Below are 17,225 nucleotides of genomic sequence, written 5' to 3' on the forward strand. Positions count from 1 at the left end.
CATATAGGAATAATTCCAATGTGTTTAAATTGATATAATCTGAAAGGATTGTGTAGTCCAGTGTTTCTCAAATGGGGGTAGTGTACCCCTAGAGGTACGCAATGGTACTACAGGGGGTACTTGAAAGAGAGAAAGAGCTGAAAATTAACAAATGAAAGCATTGAAAATTTGGAGTTTTCTAATGTTCATTTTTAACTTAAAAAAATATATATACAAAGGTCAGTCTTGGTCCCACACCAGGCATGAGGTGACCAGAAATGATAAAAACTATAGAAATAAATATATATTCTTCTCTAAATACTGTTTTTTTCACTTATTTAGGAAATGATATTCTTTAAAATTATCATCACTTATTCATTTCATCATTATGCTCTATATTGTTGGTTTTTTTATAGAATTCTGAGCAAAATGTTGTAGTCGAATAACGGTACTTGGAATCAGAAATAAGAGAAAGGGGGTACTTGAGACAGAAATGTTTGAGAACCACTGGTCTATTCAGTGAGGAGTGCACAGACCAACACATTGGAGAAACCAAACGTCCACTACACCATTGTTTGGCCCAACACAGGAGAGCCCACGCATCAGGTCAGGACTTAGCACTTCACCTATATATAGTTCCCACAGGCCACGTGACCTCCCCAGAGACGCCTCTGAATCCCTACAGTAAATGTTTAAGTTTGAAATTAAAATTATAGGAAACTTATTACTTTATCTTTATCTTTGAGGGAAAGCTTAGAGGCACGCTTGTATTGTTTACCTGCTTCGCTGCATTCTACTCCACAAAAGTCGGTTAAAATGCCTTACAAAACCAAGATAAATGGCCGGTAAACCACCCAAAAAGCAGTACGGAGATGGTTTAGATAAACAAACGAGACACAGATACAGTACGACAGCAAGATGGAATGTATCAGTTTCGATCCGTACAAAGTTTGTCAAACCAAAATACCACTGACCACAAATACTTTCCTGCTATAACGTACATAGACATTCTAAACTATTTTGTCTGTTCCAAGAGTACAGGCTTTGAAATCACACAAGGAGTACAACCAGTTTGAGAATGGTTGGGTGAAAGATGTGTACAGCATGAATGCAAAACTATTTGGGTAAACAAGGCAATTTACATTATGGATTTCAATAGGAGGGGAGGATGGGGGACCCCGGCAGGCACTGCAGCTGGGGAGATCCGCCAGAAGGGCCCGGCAAGAGTCCAGAGCTGCCGCCGAGACCCAGCCCCCTCTGCCCGGCACCGGACACCACCCCACGCACACCGGGTCGCCCGTCCGCTCTGACCCCAGGCGAATTGGGCCGAAGATGGCGGCGAGGCCAGGGAGTAAGGGGGAAGCCCCACCAACGCGGCGAGGTGGGCTAAGCACCGGGCCATCGGCGGCGGGGAGATGAGGGTGGCGACGGCTGCTCCTCCAGCCACGGCGCGAGCCCAGCCCCACTTTGCACCCTAGCCCGACCGACCAAGCCCTAAGAGCCAATCCTTATCCCGAAGTTACGGATCTGACTTACCGACTTCTCTTACTAAAGAATCCACATTTAACTCAACTATTGCTGCGATTAGTACACCATTAATCCAACACAAAACTACCATATTGTGCTCTTTTAGCTGTAAACAGAGGCTGAACTCGTTTCAGCTGCCCACAACAATGTCGCCGGGTCGGGAAATGCCCGTATGTTGTGATGTCATGTGGGAACTGTGTACTGGAAGGAAACAGGATGATGTTTGATAGATGGTTAGAGAGAGGGGTAAAAAAAATTCTTAGTAAACCCGGAAACGTTGAGAGATACTCACTGAAATATCTATAATGGTTTTATTCTGGTCCAGACCAGTAAATCACAAACTTCAGTCACTGATTTATGTCGGTAGCTTGTTTCAGCAGACAGACATCAGACAGGAGTTAGAGAAAACAAGGGAGCACTTACTGGACACAAAGACCTTTTTTGATTTTTCCAGTGGAAAACTCCTTTAACAGGGAGTGTGCAGGCTGTTTCATCACGTAGCAAAACCTTAAGTGTAATAAAACTGAAAAAGAATGTTGAGGGGATCTTAATTACTTTTTTTTTCATTTGGATTCTCACATTGCTAAAAATACGACACAGTATCAACGCTTTCACCAAAATCTGTCTTTAGTTAACTATCCACAACTCAGTGTAAATGTTGTGTAGCAGGCTGATCTTCTTGTTGAGGGCACTTTAATTAGTAGGCGGTGCTACCTGTATATATGTGCGCGCATACTGTAACGGACCTTACTTCCGTAAACACATTGAGGTATCTGTGTGCGTGTGAGCTCCAATTGAACCGATCCGTGTGCTCCCCGAACACAGGAGAGGTGTTGCACAGCTTGTATGTTCGGTGGGACGGGAGTCAGCTTTCCCTTTTGTTTGCAGCCCTCGTGGGCCCCCGCCCCCAGCTTGGTACCAGTCAGTTGTATTGTGCATGCCCTACTAGTGTCTTTTATGATGTATTAAGAGCTCTGCATTTTACTCATATTGTATAAATAAAACCTTTAATAATCTCTTGTCTCTTGCTCATGGTGTGTGGTGGATTTGTGTGAACTTTTGTGACCCCACTTTGTCACACTTGCATCACTTTAATAGAGTGGAAATAATGAAAGTGCTGCCAGACGACGAAACACAGAAGCTCATATCTGGTCCCACACACTCCATCTTCACTGTTTCCAGCGTCACCATTTCTAGTGCTCACGATCATTCAGCCATACGTCAGTGGAATAACGCAGCTGAGGAGTTTATTTTCACAGCTACGCTCATTCATCAATCTCATGATCCCGGCTTCTGCTTTGAGCCCCAACGTCCTGCACGAGTTTACAGGAGGGATACTCGTGGTTTCGACTTCTGCGGTAGCCTATAATCGAGGCTGCTGATCGCACAAATCCTTATGAATGGGGTTTCATAATGATCACGTCATTTTGATACCTTTGCAAAAAATCTAAATAAAAAAACACATGCTGATTTCCATACCCCCAAAAACAGGCAGACGTGATTGTTTTTGCCCTTTTGGTCCAACTTCAACACACGTATTGACACAGTACTAACACTTTGACACACACACATAACGGGAGCAGTGGTGTGAACGTATTGCCACCTGTTTCTGATTACACTAATTGGCCAGTGAGGTTTTAGGAAATGTGAGTCAGCTTGCTGAATGCGGTGCAAGGAAACTGACTCCAGTGAAAAATTAGTCTGAAACAAAGCTGAGTGTGTGTGAGTGTGTGGAAAATTGAGTTTTGATCTTTTGCGATGAATTATTCACTCACTCTCTTTAATACACATGCACAGGCACACTTTGCAAGGCCTAATAAATGGAGCACAAAGGTGATAAGTCAAGTTGACATCCCAGGCCAGACTATAGCGTAATCCAGGGGTCACCAACATGGTGCTCATGGACCATGTGAGGGGCCCTCAGGAGCTCTAGTCACCAATGAGCTGGAGGAACTATGTCTCACGGCTGGCCTGGGAACGCCTCAGGATCCCCAGAGGAGCTGGAAGAAGTGGCCGAGGAGAGGGAAGTCTGGGCTTTCCTGCAAGGGATGCTGCCCCCGCGACCAGGCAACGGCTAAGCGCAGGAGGATGGATGGATGGATGGATGGATGGGTAATGAAAATGAAACAATTGCATGAATTAGGAGAAATAAGTGTTTCATGTTGAAACCTCAACATTTCCTACCTTTAATATGTTATGGTTTCATTTATTCAGATCACTGTTTATCAGGAAATTTACTTTGATCTCCTGGCGTGTTTCAACTGTCAACTGTCAGTCCTCTTCAGAGGCATTTGCTAATCGCTTTGATGTAAAAAAAAAAATAGTAGTAGGAATAAATGAAACCCATCCATCCATCCATTTTCTGACTCGCTTTGTCCTATGCCTATCCTTGGCCTATCTACGGCTCACATTGGGCGGTAGGCAGGGGTACACCCTGGACAGTTGTCCAGTTCATCGCAGGGCCACAGACAGACAGACAGACAGACAGACAGACGACCACTCGTATTCACTCCTATGGCCAATTTAGAGACTTCAATCAACCTAACAGTCATGTTTTTGGATTGTCTGAAGAAACCGGCGCAAATGAAAGCATTACATATTATTCAAAAAGAAGACAAGAAGAACTTGCTGAAATTATTTCTATACCTTTTTAAGTTACTGCTAGCCTTCCTTGTTATTAGCTTAGCCTCTAGTTAAAGTGAAACCGTGAAAATGTAGTTTTTAATAAGTTATTTTCTAACTGGTAGCTCTTTGGACTATACAGTACCTATGAAGTAGCTCACAGTTTCAGAAATGTTGGTGACCCCTGCTGTAATCCATCAATCACACTCCAAGAGTTGGGATCGCTGACGCTATCCTGTCAATGATATCTTTTCATTACAATGAAAACAGCCTCATCCTGTTTTCACTGAACATCGGAGAAGCTGGTAAGTAGCTTAGCTATTCCTGGACTCATCAGGAAAGATGCTGATGTATGTTTGGAGCAGGAGTCAGGTGAGGAGGCCTGCAAACTGCATTGGGGCTTGATTCAAGGCCACACATATTCATAGACCTCTATACAGAAAAAAGAGTAAAAAGAATCTCATCTGGTTACGCATATGTATTTCTTTTCCCTAGTGCCATTATGTTGATGTATTAAAAGCAAAACAAAAACCCGCAAAAGATGCAAGATTTGAGTAGTGCCAGGATCAGTCAGAAAAATTATGAGATGATCTGGCCTAATGGTTTGGATCTGATGGGGTTCCAGCGTTCCAGTCTAATGGTGGATTTCAGGACCAAGTCTGTTGTGTCTGCAGTTCTTCACAACTCGCCAACCAGATTCCGAAGATGTTAGCATTTTGGCTAGATCTGGTTTCTGTGACATTGACCAATAGGATAAAGGAACAGATAATTTTTTGTGTGGGAACATAATGTTCTAGCACAACATAGAGCTTTTAAGTAGTCATTACCTGATTTATAATATCTGCTTTTGACTCCTGTCATCTATGATGTCTATTCCAGTTCCATCAATGATTGTTCCCTACTGTGTATGGCAAGCAAAGCTATCAACTCCAGTCCATGGATGTTGGATGGAAAAGAGAGAAAGGAGATGTTAAACTGCCATTTAGTTGCAATACTTTAGACAAAGACAGAAGTATTTTTTCCGCCGTATTTTTTCAATATGCTGTGAAAGTTTTCGGCAGCTGGGAAGGGGAGTAACTAATCCCCAAAGCTACGTTTTTTCTAGTGGAAACAAATGTTTCACGTCTAAAGTAGTGTTGGTGGTTAATTCTTCTTCAATTTGGCATATTTTGTTGTAAAAATGTAAGAGTGACTGCCCTTTGTGAGTTGAAACCCAGCTATTACAATGAAACTTTGCTATTGGCTGAGAATGATGGCTTGTGATATTTTGATGGCTTTTTACGTCCGGAAATAGCACTGTTGGCCCCGTATCTCATATAAAAATGAGCATCTGTCTCATCTGCAATCTGTGACTTGGTTAGATTGAGAGAATTGTAAACAAAGCGGTATATTGAGTATTGAGTATAGATAATTAGGCCTATGGAGCCTCGTCCATAATCACATCAGCCAAAACCTTGGGATTGAGTTACTCTTCAAAAAATATATTTTCTTTTTTTTGATATGCAGATAATGCATATACTCTGTAGGTATTCTAGGCATTTACTTGATTAAAGGTTATGTGCTCTTTTCACTTCACAAGGCATTCAGCAGACTCTGGTCCTGCAGTTTCTTTGCTATCCACTATGTGCTTATGAAGGACATTTAATGTGTATGTTTATGACCATACAACATTAAGTGCTACTGCTTATGAATATGTTCCAAACAATAGGCCAGGACTGGAGAATCATGGTTTCAAATTAGTGGATTTGTTCTGCAGGTGTGGTCTCACTTGAGGCATGTTTGTACTAATATGAATAACAGTCATGTAATAAGCAGACAGTGACTCACAAGCCGACAGCATCCATTCACGTGCAGAATATAAATATTAAGGTCAACTGAGGTGACGCAGCATGAGTCGGAATCAGAGGTGGACTGGCCATCTGGCATACCGGGCATTGTCTCTGTTGACCCAAAGCGGGCCGTTACGGCTCGCTACATGGTTTTTTGTTTTTTTTTGACAAGCGTGTGGAGGCAGACATGGTAACAGGTGGCCAAAAATGGTTCAAAAGTGGCAAGAAAAGAGTGACAAGTTACTAAAATGGGCCAAAAGCAGTTAAGAGTGGCCAAAAAATGGGCAAATAAAGAGGAACCAGGTGGTAAGTAATGGCAAATGGTAGCTTTAATGGGGAAAAAGTGGCAGACAGTGAAAACAGTGAAAAAGGTCAAAAATGTACCTCAAAAACAGGCAAAATGTAGGGAAAAAAGTGGTATTTATTGGACATAAGTAAGCTTATTTGGATGAGAAGTGGCCAAAAAAAATTATGAAAGGACAAAATTGTCAAAAGTGCCAAAAAGAACTTGCAAAGATGGACAAAAAAAATAAAAAAAATATGTTTATTGGCAAAAGGTAGCTAAAGTCTGAAAAAAGTGTCAAAACTTTTTGAAAAGGGGCAAAAATGGCACAAAGAAAGTTACAAAATGGCCAAAGGAAATAGGTAAAAATGGGTTAAAGTTTCTGCGATGGACTGGCGCCCTGTCTAGGGTGTAGCCCCGCCCAGTGCCCAATGAGAGCCGGAGATCGGCACCGTCAGACCCCCGCGACCCTGACAAACAGGAATAAGTGGGTCTGAAAATGGATGGATGGGTTAAAGTTTCCCCCTTTTAATGTTTTCTGGGGGAATAATAATTAAAATTAAGACATAAAGAGCCACATGTTGAGCATCACTGACTTAATAACAGATTCTACGTGGTGTCCGCTGACAACGTAGTGGGCTGGTCTGGACAGAAAATTCCAGGTCTGAAATTTGGTCCCAGTCCAGCCCTGGTCTGAATCTGGTAGTGTGTTATCTCCACCACCTACAGCAAAAACAGAGCTTGGATCAGCTATGCTTACTGTATCTGACTGTTGAGGCAGATTTACACATTAGCGCTGGTGTGCTAAAGGTCGGCCAAAGGTTGCAAAAATAGACGCTCTATCTGGGTGGGATTGGAGCTCAAGGGAAAGGTCTTACCAAACATAGTCATCTTTCTCATCCCTCCTCCTGATCTCAGACAGAGTCAGTTTGGTAGCGTCACGGGGGATTTGGAGGACTCCCTTTTGATTCATCGCCGTTGTTCCTTCCGCCTTTGATTCAAGACATCAATAGCAGCAGGTTTCCATATGATGCAACTGCTTGTAGGGATGGTCATTCTTTCCTACTGATGTCATCGGGAGCATGGGGAGACATTTTTATTCCTGTTTTTATTGTGAATGATTTAGTGTGAAAAAGCAAAAACCCTCTGGTCTGACAAACTTCCTCCAGCACTAAGTACCAGAATTGTTGATTCATTTATCACCCACACACTCCAATTTCTTTGGAAACATACACAGAGATGTCAGATATTCTTTGGATTCTGCTGCGTGTGTTTGCGTCTGTGAAACAAACTCTCTATTTACACACGTTTTGCTGACTCCAATGAAAAGCTCCGGTCTATGTGAACTGCCAACCTATAACTAATTGCCCACTTCATCTTCTCTTCTGTCATGGTGGATCCAACACAAATATTGTGAATGGTTACTGCAATGATATGAAGCTCATAAATAATCATCTACTTAGTTATATCTCGTATGCCGTGACAGCCACCTGATGTATTCCTCTTTTAGTCAAAATAACGTGAATATATCGGCAAAAATACGAGTTAATTAAGGGACTTTAACTTTTCCTGGACTTGGGAGTAGTTTGTTTTGTAAATAGCAAAGTGGTTATTACGGTGGCTGGGAAGTGTCAGGTGAATGCATTTACAGAAACGAACGCAAATGCAAACAGGTCACAGCACGAATGCAAACCGGCCACAACGGAAGCGTTTCCGACGGACCGGTATTACAGACGGACACATTTCTGGCGGATGTTTTTAACCCACCAGAACAGTTAAGAACAAGAAGAAGACATCAAAACGCGTATGAAAGTAAGTGAAAGTTGATTAGGATACTCTTATATTTTTCATATCAGGCCATCATATCATAATACCCGTCCGTCTGTAGTACCGGTCCGTCGGAAACACTTCCGTTGTGGCCGGTTTGCATTCGTGTTGTGACCTGTTTGCATTTGTGTTCGTTTCTTTAAATGCATTCACCTGACACTTCCCAGCCACCGTAGGTTATACTCCTACCACGAAATAGATTCATAAACTTTTCTTGTTTCTCACAACACGACGACAACGTGATGAGAGATAGATGGTCTGCAAAGCTGTTGCAAAAAGAGTCTTCCTTCATCTCATCCTAAGCTCCTCATGCTTCCACTGCACTTAACCTAAGCTGTCTAACTGTCGGGGTCACCTCTCCGACATAGGTAAAGCATGACATCATGAGCGGTGAACGCGTCTGATTGATCGTTTGTTTTTGTATCTTGACCCACAAGAAGGCGCCGGTGAGCAGAGGGTCATTTGCTGTGACCTTCTTCCAGTGCAGTGTTGTTTCACATGGATACGTACATGTTCAGAGCCTGTGTACAGTTTAAAGGCACGCTCACATCTACAGAAGGTTTAAAGCAAATAAACAACACACGACTAAACAGGATGTTGCAACAGATAATCTTTCATTCTTTTGTTTTGAATGTGGCAGTAAATTTCTATAAAGACTTTAATCGAATTCATCCCCCGACTGAAGAGACCACATCCTCCTCACATGGTAAACACCTGCTTTAATAATAGGACAAGGCTTTGCTAATTAAATAACAATTTAAATTAAAAAAAAAAAATTCCAAAGTGGAATGGTTTGGGAGCATTTACACTCAGCTGAGGCTTTTCAAGCGACATATCCTATTATGATGCCAAGTTTGCCATCTAGTGTTTTTAAAGTAGGAACTGCAGGATCTGCTGTATGTGGATCATCACTAAAGCAACCTTCAACATGACAAAATGATGTATGGTTGAACTTAATAATTACAAGTTGGAAACAATAAATGTTCAAACACAGAGTAGTTATTTTTAAACAGGGGTGCGTGGACCCCCTGGAGGTTGGGATTTATGGGTTTTGGTTCTTCAAAATGTAATGTAGCATTAAAAAAAGTTTAAAAAGTGGAACTAAAATATTTTCCATTCGAGTGCATTCACTAATATCTGTCAGAATTGTACCTATGCCAAGTAGGTATTATTTTCATCTTTGTTTATTTATTTGTTTGTTTGTATGTAATCACAAATACATCAAAAGCACTTAAACCGATTTTGACAAAATGTTTAACAAAGATAGACCTTACGCCATGGATGATTCTAATACATTATGGGTGGGATCCAGATCAATACACTGATTCTGGATCAGTTTAAAAAATTGGAAAATTCCTATCTGTCTTAATTGGAAAGATTTAAAATAATAATAATAATAATAATCATCATATCTTTGTTCACAATTGACTGATCTTTGTCAAACTTGACTCAGTTATGTCAGGTTGGTTCCCCATTAACTGAACTGAGTTTAATCCGTATTGGGTCTGGTTTGCACACTTCATCACAATTTTTCCAACAAAAAAAACTAAAAAATGTCAGTGCATGAATACATTTTGACCTTTTCCTAGCTTTTAAAGTGTGATTGATCCTAGTACCATGATCAGAATCAGTGATCCAGGAAACTGCCAATGTCTGGCAAAGACCATATTTAGTGCTTGTTTTTTATTATATAGATTCAAAACATGGTCATCTCTCATGTATTTTGTGTAACTCTGCTAATTCCCTCTCCTGAAAGGTATTTCGCAAAGGGAAACTATATTATTATCATTTTTATACAAAATGTTGAGATTAATATATTGACCGCCCTATTGCAATGAATATTAAGTTTAGACTATTGAAAATCTGATTATTGTAATCATTATGAAAATGTCTGGTTTGCACAAGCCTATCATAGCAAACCCTGTGCACACCATAACTGCTGTTTTCAGTTAGCGATCTTTTTTCAATCCTCACCCATTAGGTCACACAAGGACAGCAAACACTGAAAGTTTAAACCACTCCTTCATAGAAATGTCCTTAAACGTAGCTTACTGTCTATTTTTCCTGCATAACTTTCATTTTCTTTCGCTTCTTCTGCAGTAACTGTAGGAAGCAAAACAAAGGCACCTTAACACGAGCCACTGTTCTTCTAACCTCGAGGCAGACGTCCAAATGTATGGGTTCCAACCATTCATTTTCTTTTTGTGCTTTTTTTTTTTCTTTGTCTGCTCCTGCTTATGAGCCAAACATTAATTGTCCCCAGAGGGAAACGACTTAGCTATTCACCTCATAAAAGATCTACTTATAAAACCAGACAAGCAAATCCATTAAAAGGGAGGAAAATAAGAGAATGGGGCAAAACAGGTCGTCTAGTGTAAAGTAGTGTCCCACATCCAGCTGCTGCACAAATCTGTAGTCATTGCAGAGGATTACAGGAATTAACACAAGCTCATAACATATTAGTGACATGCACCCTAACATGACCACAGGGATACAGAGAAACAAACAACATCTGATCAAGTATTCTCTCCTGTTTACTCACTGAAACGTTTCAAGTTTCCACTCAAGTGTGGTATTCATTTTCTGCTTTGGAATGAGAAACGATCATTAGGATTAAAAGAAAAGTTCCATTGTTGCGGATGATACAATGATGCTCGAGCAACAATGTGTAGACTTCTGAGAGTCGGGTTAAATTAGGTAACCTCAAAAATTGTACATTTCAATTTTGCTTTGACTTATTTTTCCAACTTTCTTACCTTGTTTTTTTTCATGAATTCATCTTTTGTTCTGCTTATTCTAGGGATGTAAAGACTAACCGTGAGGCTTTTTTTTTAACAGCAGAGGGTGCTATCTATTTAGAATTTGAAATTCAGGACGCACCACCGTGTTTTAAATTCAGAACTGTGGAAGCATTTTGGCTTCCTCAAGACAAAATGAAAGAAGTGAGAAAGAAAGAACATGTGAAATCCAAGATAAGAGGGGCACAGAGAAGAAAAGAAAACATGAGAGAGAGAATGAAAGCCATAGTTTGTTTATTTATATTTTTTCTTTGATATGGGATTTGTTTTAAAGTCCAATTGTTAAAGCACAAAAATACATTAGTTGCACTTTTAAAAAGAAAAGGAACTATTGTGCAGTTTTGCATAATTTACTGTAGAGCCAGAATTTAAATGAAGGCTTCTTTGTACTATTCTTTATTTCATTCAGAATTTATTTTTAATTAAATTGCATTGTTTTGCATAGTTTATCAAGGGATTATTTTGACAATGAAAGATAAAAGAAAATAGTACAGTATTTTTTATTTTTTTCAAAGAAAATGTTTAAAAACATTTTTCAGTCATTTGTTTACAGTCTAATTTTGTAAAAAAAAAAAAAAAATCGTGAATCGTATCGTATCAGGAGTTGAGTGAATCGTTACATCCCTAGCTTATTCTTGTTTAGGGTCACGGGGTCTGCTGGTGTTTATCTCCAGCTTTTATGTATGATGGATGGATGGATCTAATCCCTGTTGATGCTTTTAATAAAAATTTAAAATAAAAATAGAAAGATACATAACTTTTAAACCATGTTCTACAAGTTCTAAATAAAGATTATTTCAAGGTATCTTTGGAGCAGTTCGATTAGCATGTGGAGCCCTAACCCCACAGTTTTATTCTACACATTTCAAAAATATTGGTGTGTTGGTATCATCCACCACCCAAAACATTGTGAATATCCTTTCCATACTGGTCTTAAACTCTTTGAAGAACATGCAAAAGTCTAAATAATGTGAAACTAGATTTATATCATACAAAATGAAAGTATAGAAATACAGTTGTTCAAGATTATGTGTTGTTTTAATTAAAAAAAGAATAATCATTACAAAATTTCAGAAATCTGTTTTAATTTTTAGAAATTTCAGGCAACCCCACATGGGGTCCCAACCCCAAGTTTGAAAAACACTGATTTAGTGGCTCCTGAATAGATTTATTCTTGTGCCTGGGGTGGGACCAAGACTGACACCTTTTTTTTGTTAATTTTCTACTCTTTCTCAAGTATCCTCTGTAGGGTCATTGTGTACCCCAAGTGGGACACGTACCCCCATTTGAGAAACACTGAACTAGAGGTTCGGTTTTGCAATTGAGAGAAAAATATTAATGGAGGGTTACATCCGAGAGCCTCCAGACATTAGGTGGATTATTTTCAAATTGATTCTCTAAATTGTCGCAGTGAACTGGAGACCACCCCTTGTGCCCAGTCAGATATGTGTTTAAAGAAGTTGGATGGATGGATGGATGGATGGATGGATTGGATGTTAAAATAGATATTATTCATTAAGTACTTGAACGTTGTTCAAAACTGGTGCATGGTTTGAACCAAAATGTTATAAAATCCACTGCAATCTTAAAGAATTGTGTTTTTATGATTGTGACGTCGTGTGTGTGTGTGTGTGTGTGTGTGTGTGTGTGTGTGCGTGTTTGCACTGCATTCCTCTGCAGGAATGCAGTGCAAAAGCATTCCTCCGACTTTTGAAGTGGCCGAGAAGTAAAAGCAAAAGGATTCATCTAACGCCAAAGATCTTACAGGTCACATTCTCCCTTTGTTCCAGTGCTTATACCATAACTCAATGAGGCCGGTTTTACTCACGCAGATTTGTTGCACAACTGAGGCAGAGCAAACATGTTCTACCACAAAGTCAGCTGTTTTCTCAAAAGAGTATGAGTCAGAGCAACAGTAATTCAAACAATGATACGTCGATTTTTTTTTTTTTTTTTATTTTTTTTTTAGCTCTGGTAGATTTAAGAGAAGTGTTTAAAGTTAAAAAAGGATGACGCTATCTTTAAATGTTCAAAAGGACAATTTAGTGAATGAAAACAAACGGGGGTTTTTTTCACAATGTAAAATTGTTTTATCTGAACAAAAAAAAAAAAAACATCACACATAATAAGCAGTGGAAAAAGTACTGATATATTCTACTCAAGTAGATGTACTGTTACTTGATCGAAAAAATACTCAAGTACAAGTACAGGGTTCCTACAGCTTTAGTCAAATTAAATTCCAGACTTTGTATTGCCATTTAAAATTGAATTCAAGACCAACTTCACAGTAAACATAATTGGGGCAACAAAAAAACCCACCATATCATTTATATAGGGTCAGGGTAAATTTTTTCTAGTGTCGATGTGCAACTGGCGGCCCCCAAAATAAACACACAAAAACACACAAAATGACAGTAAAGTTCTCTTAAAAAAAAATACCAGAAATCTATAAAACAACAAAAATACAAAAAATAAAAAACATTAAGAAAATATTAATTGGACAGCCAATTTTGGTTACATTTACATTTCCCCTTGTTGTTGAAAGTCCCGCTGCAACCACGTCACTGTTTGGTAGTTTGTCACCCTGTTGTGATTGCTCAATGTTATGGTAACAATTGTACAATTAAAAAAAACAGATTACAAATTACAATCATAAAATCATATTTATTATGTGTTAAAATTTAAGACTTTTGAAACATTGATTTAGGACATTATTTTTAGATACATGAATTTAATGCCTTTTAAAAAATTTTAAGCGTCCGCAGGAACCCTGAAGAAAGTCATACGTGAAATACTCAAGTACAAGTAAAAAGTAGCTCAGTAAAATAGTAACCAAAGTAAAAATTAATATTACCCCCCCACTTTATTGTTTGTAATAAATCTTGCCCTGGTTCCCTTGCATACAGTAAACATCTCATGTACAAACTTAAAAAGGAAGAAACCAAATCTTGCACTATTGGAACTTAATTTATTTTCCACAAAGGCATCTATCCATCTATAAAGCAAGGAACCTCTGTCTGTTTGTGTGTCTGTCTGTGTGTATGTTCTTTTAATATCTACATGGTAACATGGCTGCTGCTTGGTTCAAGGGTTCAAGACGCCCCGCCCCCATGCCCCACCTCCTGAGTAGACGGACTCAGTGATGATCCCTATGTTCTAATAGTTCTTTTGCAGTCCAATTTTATATTCACCTTCCTGTGGATGTTAACGTGCCGAAAGCCAATTGTATAAAGTGGCTGGGCCACTGCATAGAGCAAAAGCACATCAAGATGGTGCGGTCGGGCGTGGCGGTGGGTCTCGGGGGGGGCTTTGCCGGGGTCTCTCCTTGCGGGGTCTTTCCGGGCTGTGTCGGCCGGGTGGGGCGCGGGGGTGCCTCTCCCCCTTGGGTGTGGCTTGGTGCTTGCTTTGTCTCCTGGTGGCCTTGGGGGCGGGCCCCGCGGTGTGCGGGCCCGGGGCGGCCTGCCTCGCCGGTTTGGGGGGTGGGTGTGCTGGGGGGGTGCTGGTGTCCTCGCCGGGGTTGGGGCGGGGTTGCTTGGCGCCTCGGGGTGATGCTGTTTACTGGGGGGGCGGCGCTAGCTGTTCCGGTGGTGGAGGTTGCTGTCGGCCGCCTGGTGGGTCTATCCTGCCGTTTGCGGACTGGTGGGTGGGTCCGGGGCATCTTTGGCTGGGGGCTGCTGTCCCGCACTTGATGTGTGCCGTTGGGGTGCCTCCGTCCCCGCGGTGGGGATCGCCGGTTGCTCGCGGGCCGGCGGGGGGCGCTGCTCCGTGGCTGGCGCTGTCCGGGGGGCGGCGGGCCCTGGGCTGCTGGCCGTGGGCTGTCCGGGGCTGTGCGGTCCTGCTGGGCCGTGGCCGGGTCCCGGGCGGGGGTGGGGGATGCGTCCCGGGGGGCTTGGCCCGGGGGCTTGCCCTTGGGGGGTCCTGGTCCCGGGGGGTGCTCCTGGGGCCCGGGGTGCTTGGCCTGCTGGCCGGGCCGGTCCTGGCGGGGGTCTTTCGGGGCGGGTGGCGCGTGCCGCGCCCTTGCGTACCTACTGGTACGGCCCCTGCTTGGGCAGTGCCCCGTGAGGTAGGGTGTCGGGGGCCGGAATAGGGGGCCACATCCCGGCGGGGCGGTCTGGCTTGGCCCTTGGAGGGGGCCCTGGCTTTAAAAAAAAAAAAAAGAACTGAAGCTCGTGGCGCGGGCGGCATCAGTGAAGGGTGATCTGGGGCGCCGTGGGGGGCTAGGTTGGGGTGCCTGGGAGCCGGCGGGGAGACTCCCAGCGGCCCCCTGGTGCCTTATGCGGCTTGGGGTGTGGTCGTCCTCCCTGGGCGGGCTGCTCCTGGTGCTGCATCCGTTCCGGGTCCTTCTGGCCTGGGGTCGGGCCCCTGCTGGCTCTGGGCTCGCCGGCGGGTGCCCACTGGCTGCCTGTTCGGCGCGGTTCTGGTCGTCTGCTGGGTGTGGGCTTTGGCTCCTCCGCTGGGGCCTCGGGCAGGGAGTTCTCTGGGCCCTCCCCTCGGGGGGTTAGGCGCGGGGGTGGGGTGGGGGGGTGGGGGGGTCGATGGGGTGGGGGGTCTGGGGGTTGGGGGTGGGATCGGTGGCGTGGTGCGCTGGGTCCTTGGCTCCTTGGGGCTTTCTCGGGTGTGTATGGGGGGGCGATGGCTGCCTCTCGGCTTGGGATCTTGGGGGCGTTCGGGGGACTGCTTGGCCGTGGGGTGGTCGCCGGGGGCCCTTAGGCTGCCTGCTCTTGCTGCTGGCCTGACTGCTTCTTCGGGCCCGGGGGCGGCTCTTGGGTTTTGCAGTGGCGGTACTTGGAAATACATTTGTCATGGATGCACTGGCCTTGGGCTGTGGGATAACACTCATACTGGGCTCAACCTTAGACACGTTGTTCCCAAATACCTGTTTTATGGAATTTCCACTCACCTCTTCCTCTGTTCACAGCCACCACCATTATTCCTAAACCACACACTGGTCACCAAACTGGCTTGACAACACAACAATAAACACAATATACACAACCACAATTTCACATCGCATCACTTAAAACTATTCCTCACCCATTCCATATCCTATCTTGTATCCCTCTTCCCTGCTAACTTCCCCACCCCCCTCCAACCCCTCACCTTGGTGTAACACTGCCCTCTCTTTTTTACATCCTCCCTTTAATAAAGTATTTCTTACCCTTCCCTAGGGAGGGCTGGTGACGGTCACAATTATGCAATGAAATAAATAAATTTATTTAATTGCAATAATAAAATATGCATTGCTGTCAAAAGATTGCACTTCTTGTAGTGTTAACCTTCGAAAGCATGTGCAGACAAGGTAAAAAAAAAAAAAAAAAAAAAAAAAAAAAAAAAAAGTATAAAGAGAGAACAAAAACGTCGGGCAATGCACCGTGCACGTGATGCTGAGTCAGCTAAAGCACGAGATGCCCTCTGGCCCAGCAATACTGCACTCAGGTCAAGGCTCCGCACGGCTGAATCCAACAACCAACGGACCTATAGACTGAGTAGCAACGCCGCCTGTCATGAAAGGCTTCGAGATGCTGAAACACCTGAAGTGCGAGCAGCACGCCAGATGCATGACTGTGGACAACACCATCGCCACAGAGAGGAGGAGACACCTCAACAGCAAGAGGAACGATGGGCAAGAGGTGCCTTGTGACATCAAGAAACTCATTGTGCAACTTCGGATTTGTTTGAACTGCAATTAATTAATGAATTATTCCATAAAATTGTCCTCTGGGAGCAGAAAATTTTATGGTAATTTTCGAACTGATGACATCATCACTGTGGATTGAGCCTTTGCTGGCTTTGAGGCAGCCTGTGGGTGCACTAGAGCAAAACACACTGTGGGCAGCAGGGCAGAGGGCGGACGGTGTCTGGTCGGGGCCAGCCTGTCCGCGGCGGCCCAGGGCTGGGGTGCCGTGTGTGTGTGTGCGTATGTGTTCTGATTTAAAGAGGAATTAAAGCTCCCATGTAAACCATCCATGAAAAAACTACTTAACTTCCCACTTTTTTATAGCAAGACATACTTCCTACAGCCAAGCCACCATGGGGGCGTGCATCAACTGTTTATCAGCGGAACACAGCTGATACTGTGGATAGACAATGGATTCCCGACCGAACGCTACCAATTTTCTTATACATAATAATAATTTACCCAGTAACGATTGAGTGTAGAAAAGTAATGAATTAGTTTACTTCTTTTACAACGTACTAAAGTACAAGTAAAATTACTGATTTAGAAATATACTCATAAAAGTACCCATTAAAGGGGACATATCATGCTGAATCCACTTTTTTAGCCCTTAAATGCATTTTGTTGTATATTTAGATTGTTTAGATGTACAGAAAAGTTCAAATTAGTCTCTTCAGGTGCTC

The sequence above is a fragment of the Gouania willdenowi genome, chromosome 22 (genome assembly GCF_900634775.1).
Source record: "Gouania willdenowi chromosome 22, fGouWil2.1, whole genome shotgun sequence".
Taxonomy (NCBI): domain Eukaryota; kingdom Metazoa; phylum Chordata; class Actinopteri; order Blenniiformes; family Gobiesocidae; genus Gouania; species Gouania willdenowi.